This window comes from Hipposideros armiger, unplaced genomic scaffold (assembly GCF_001890085.2).
Source record: "Hipposideros armiger isolate ML-2016 unplaced genomic scaffold, ASM189008v1 scaffold_77, whole genome shotgun sequence".
NCBI classification, from domain to species: domain Eukaryota; kingdom Metazoa; phylum Chordata; class Mammalia; order Chiroptera; family Hipposideridae; genus Hipposideros; species Hipposideros armiger.
Genome location: NW_017731427.1, coordinates 28,162 through 33,944, shown reverse-complemented (window position 1 = coordinate 33,944; position 5,783 = coordinate 28,162). Strand labels below are relative to the sequence as shown.

The 5,783-nt window shown below is 48.3% G+C and overlaps 1 protein-coding gene across 1 annotated transcript in view; it reads right to left on the bottom strand.

Annotated features, from left to right (window-relative positions):
* PARD6G (par-6 family cell polarity regulator gamma) overlaps window positions 1–5,783 on the bottom strand; it is a 66,421-nt gene that overhangs the window by 46,402 nt on the left and 14,236 nt on the right. The window lies entirely within an intron of this gene.

Genomic DNA, 5,783 nt, shown 5'->3' with positions numbered 1-5,783 from the left:
CTGCTCAGCTCGGGCTGACTCGAACCACTGTTGCTCAGAGCTCAAACTCTTGAGCGAGCTCTTAACCAACTGAGCCACTCAGCCGGCCCAAAAAGCATTCTTTCTTCTGCACACAAACCAAGGTCAGAACAGCTGAGCACATGTGTCTGTGGGCACAGCCTGGAGAAGCCACAGAAACCAGGAGGATTCACGATGGGAAAAACAACAAAACAGGAAGAAAAACAAGGCCTAGTGTCTGGACTGACACTTAAGGGGCCTCTGGAGCCCAGAGCTCACCTGCCCTGGGGCCGTTTCAGTCCCACCTAGGCCAGCTCTCTCCGGGTTGAGTAGGAAAAGAACTGCACAGCTCAAAACTCAAAAGCTTTTCAGAGAAGACCCCCAGCGCCCGCCCCACAGGACCCCGTGATGCCCGTGAGACTACAGATGGGAGCTGTGGGCATATCTGTAAGCCCTCGTTCCTGCACCACAGGAGCAGCTGTCCTCACTGCTCTACTCTGCACTTTGTTCACCGATCTGCTTTATTTTGAAAACATTCTTTTGCTGGATGCTCATGGTCCTGTGGGGAAGGTATCTGGGACTCACAGGTTCTCTAAGCTTGAGAAAGGTTAAGTCACCTGGCTCCCGGTGACTCACCAGGCAAGGCCATGGGAGCCAGGCACTAAAGAAGAGTCCTTACCAGTTAAAATCTGCTTAGTAAGTGGGTCATTCTAAGACACCTCCCAAACCCCAAGCTGCCACAATGCTTAATTACCCGACGAGCAGCTGCCACAGCTCACCGCTGGACGAGCCTGGGGCAGCCTGCTGAGTGCAGCCGGGCGCAGCCCCTATTACACAGCAGGCACTCAAATCCTCACCGAATTAACGACTTAAATTTCTGTTCACCAGTTTAAAATAGAGCTCTATAATTGAAAATAGATCAGCACTGGCTGACAGTCACAAAACAGGAAGTCAGGAGACGTGAGCATGGAGTCGCACACAAGGCACACCTGAGCGGCCCTGCCCTGCGAACAACGTCTGCCTCGGCCCCATCCATCGGAAGCAGATGCCACGTGTCAGCACCAAAGTGAAGGTGTTTTCACAGGCACAACCAAGAAGGCAGCATTTCAGTGAATCTTTGTAAACAGAAGTAGACGGGCAGCCGGGGGTCTCTAAGTTTATACACCATGCTGTTGGCAGAAAGCCAGCAGGCCCCCCTGGATGGTGGCTTCATTTCACACATCAGAGCTCCACTTTAGGTGCCAGTTTGAAAGACACAAAGGCTCGGGCCGGGCGAGTGGCTCAGTTGGTTAAGAGTTTGAGCTCTGAGCAACAGCGGTTCGAGTGCAGCCCGAGCTGAGCAGCCGCTGAGCTGCCAACAGGTAGCAGGATGGCTCAGCTTAAAAAAACAAAAAGAAAGACACAAAGGCTCACGTGGTCTCAACAAAACTCAGCGGCTACCTGAATGTTCTGGGAGTTTTCTTGAAAACAAAAAAAGGCTGTTTCCAAACGTCTTTCCCAAGAAGGAGGTGTAATCATCTGAGACCCCAAGAACCACCAAGCAAACAACCAAGACACTTTCACAATAGTGTCATTTAAGTGACATGTGCGTCTGTACTTGAACTTCTCTACACTGCCAAGCAGGAACCCATTCACTGAACAAATGCTTTCTCACACTGGCCTTAGCTTAGTCATAAAAGAAAAGTGTGGTATTCATGTCACCCCCCGCCCCCCAGACCTTGGCATGCAGGAGGCGCTCCAAACACATGCGCTGAAGGAATGGTGAGTGCAAGATGTGACCCGCCTTCACTCCTGTTCACGTGTTACCGATCGGCTCTAAGCAGCAGCATTGTTCTACACACTGGGCAACTGAGTGAGCAAAACGGAAACCACCTGTCCTCACAGATAGCGTGTCCTAGTGCAGAACAGACAGCACACAGAAAAAGCAATCAGTACCTAATCACGCAGCAAGAAGGTGGTAAGTCCCACGGAGAAAGGAGGTCACAGTAAGGAGACGGAGGGACAGGGCCACAGGCCACCCTACACAAGGGCCACCTGGGTCCCCTCTGCTCGTCCTGGATGTGCCACCGCTCTGGGGGTTAGGGGACTGGCCTGTTACCTCACCTGCAGCCCGGGGCTGTGAGGTTTCAGGAAACTGCCTGCCCAGCTGCCACACATCTGGTCCTGACTCCCCACACAATTCCTGGGATCGCAGTATTTTACTTAAAACATCTGCGGCGGGGCTGGCCGAGCGGCGCATTGGTTAGGAGCTGGCTTGGGACACCAGCTCTGAGCAGCAGGCCCTGGTTCGGATCCCACATGAGGGCCAGTGACGCTGCACCCTCTACAGCTAAGATGNGGTCACCAGTCGGTTGGCCACTCACAGCAGCTCCCGGCAGTTCACACCGGCTACCAGCTGCTCATGCTGGCTGCCAGCCACTCACATAGCTCACGGCAGCCCGCTGCAGCCTACACCGTCACCGGCGACTCACGGCAGCCCAGCTCCAGGCTGAGCTGTTGTTCAGCATCTTAGCTGTAGAGGGCGCAGTGTCACTGGCCCTCATGTGGGATCCGAACCGGGTCCCTGCTGCTCAGAGCTGGCGTCCCAAGCCAGCTCTTAACCAGCTGAGCCACTTGGCCAGCCCCCAATTTGTGCTTCTTAACCCCTTCATCTTTTTCACCCAGCCTCCTAACCCCCTCCCCTCTGGCAACCATCAGTTTGTTCTCTGTATCTATGAGTTTGTTTCTGTTTTGTTTGTTCATTTATTTTGTTTTTCAGATTCCACATATAAGTGAGATCATATGGTGTTTGTCTTTCTCATTCTGATTTACATCACTCAGCATAATACCTTCTATCTAGATATATCCATGTTATTACAAATGGTAACATTTCATTCTTTTTTATGGTCAAGTAATATTCCAGAGTGAGTGTGTGTGTGTGTGTGTGTGTGTGTATGTGAGTGTGTGCACGCGTACACGCGCCACAATTTCTTTATCCATTTGTCTATCAATGGACACTTAGGCTGCTTCCATATCTTGGCAACTGCATATGAAATATCTTTTGTCTCTTGTTATAGCCTTTATTTTAAAATCTATTTTGTCTGGTATAAGTGTTTGTTTCCATTTTCATATTTCCAGAGTTGTCCCATCATATTATTGAAAATGTCATCAAAAAGCATAAAAATACTTAGGAATAAATGCAACAAAAGAAGCGAGAAGACTTCTGCACCGAAAACTATGATGTTCAGAATACTGTTGAAAAATTAAAGGCAACCTAAATAGTGTGAATGTATTTGTGGACATCTGAACAGGATAAAACAAAACAGAACAGCCTTTCACTAATGAAGTAAGACTGTTTGAAATACTGGTCATCTTGCTCTTCATTTCTAATATATGAACTACAGTTATCTAATGATTTCCCCCTTTCCAAGTACTTTCCACAAAGTTACTAGCAGACGTCTTCATGGAATAGAGTCACTTAAGGCCTTAAAAACAGAAAAGGTATTCAATGTTCATGGATAGGAAGACTTAATATTGATAAGATGGGAATGCTCCCCCCACTGGATCACAGATTCAACTCAGCTTTATTAAAATCCTAGCTGTCTTTTTTTGCAGTAATTGGCAAGCTCTTCCTAAAATTTTTACAGAAATGCAAGGGACCCAAAAAAATCCAGAAGTTCCCTGAAAAAGAACAGAGTTGGAGGACTCACACTTTTCAATTTCAAAACTCACAGTGTAGTACTTGGCGTAAATAGACATATAACCAGCAGATTAGAATTGGGAGTCTAGAAAAGAAAAAACTTATATTTGTGACCAATTGATTTTTGATAAGAATACCAGGAAAATTCAATGGTGGAAAAGAACAGTCTTTTCAACAAATGGTGCTGGCTCGATACCTACATGCACAACAATGAGGTTGAATTCCTACCTCCTGTCATAAACAAAACGCGGCGTGTCCTTATGACTACATATTACTTGGCCGGAACAAGGAATTAGGCAGTGACACACGCCATGACAAAGATGAACCGTGAAAACATCACGCTGAGTGAAGAAGTCCCCACACAAAGGATAAGTGGACTGCATGTTTTTATCAAATGTACAGAAAAGGCAAAAACACAGAGAAAGGAGACTAGTGGTTGCCAGGGGCAAGGGTAGGAAGTCATTGAGAATAAGCGCTAATGGGTACAGGGTTTCCTTTTGGGGTAAAGAAAATACAATTAGATCGTGGTCACGATTGCACAACTTGTGAATGTACTAAAAACTACTGAGTTTACACTCCAAAAGAATGATTTTTATTTTATGTGAGTTAGCGGTCATAAAGCTATGTTTTTTTCATTTTTCACCCTAAAGAATAATTTTTTGCAATAGCCAACTGAAGGCTGACTGAAGGCTGTCATCAGAAACAGGGGAACACCAGAGGGTGGGCAGGCAGGCAGAGGGTCTGCTGTGTCTCCAGGCAGACTAGAACCCCGAGGACGGAGGGCACAGCTGCCTGCTGTCAGCACTCACCAATATAGAGGATGACGACTGAAGGCCTTGGGGAAGGCCCCCCATTACGCAGGGCCTTGCAGAGGAGAAACAGGAAGTGACACTGGTCCCAGCTGGCAGAGCAAGCTTTTCCAGTTCGAGTTAGTCCTACAGCGTTGACTGGTAAGGAGGACAGAGGACAGGCACTCCAAACAGGGCACAGGCTGCCTTCTCTCACACTCCCATCTCCACCCTGACCCCAAGCTGCAAAAGGCCCTCAGTCCCTGTTGTCCAATTTGGGAACTAAAACTCTATATGGATATTTCTGAGTCACAGGCTCTGGCAACAGAAACCTGTTTTCATGATTCAATGTCATGTGACTCCAGGAATAATTCATTGCCATGATTATATCTTATTTCTAGGTTAAAAATACTAAAGATATCAACTTTTCTTTTCCTTGATACCTAAGGAGGTGTCTCTCCACTTATCCACATGTTTAAGCAAATCCACTTTGTGTGAAACATTTAACTCAGAGCAGGAGAGGCTTGGTCTGCGAGCACGTGAGGTCTGGCCAGCTGCCTTCATGCCCACAATCGCATCCCAGCTGGGCGTGTGGGCTGAGGGCACACCTGTCCAGGGCCGCGGAGCTCCTGGGTTCCAGGCTGGAAACAACTAACTCCGTGCCCATCAGCACACTAAGCTGCTGCCACTCCAAGGCAACCCGGAAAACGGTCCCCACGTTTCCCCTTAAATTCACTCACTCACAGACTGTAAAACAGCACATTTGTGGAGATTAAGATGTAGCTGTGCCCAGCGCCAGCCCAAAGAGGCCGCAGGGCCACTTCTGAGTCCAGCCGAAGCCGCCGCCGCCACCATCCTGTCCCACTAACGTCAAAGGGGAGAGGACGTACATCATGAATAGTATTTTCTTCTCACTTTTGTCCTTTCACTATTGTCTTTTAAACTAGGGAGGACCTGAGGGCCTGAACCCCATGTGCTGTCCCTCGGTGACCTAAAGCGGGGTAGGGAGCGCCACCCAATCACTGTTTCCGTTGCCTGAGGAAAAGGCGAGAACTAAAGGCTCACACTTAGATGTATTTCTAACAGCTACTTGGGGACAGGAGACGCACACACATCATTTGTAATCTCAAACCGCTTGGGACAGATGTACTGTCCCCTTCATGAAGGTGTGCAGCCAGAATTAAACCGACAGGTGAAATCACTCACGGTTGCCTTTGCCACAGTGGCCCCCAGCTCACCTCCACCTTCAGCCTGGTTTTCTCAGAAAAAGGGAATCGAACTTGAGGGGCAAAGGTGTCCAACTCTGAGTTTCTGTTCTC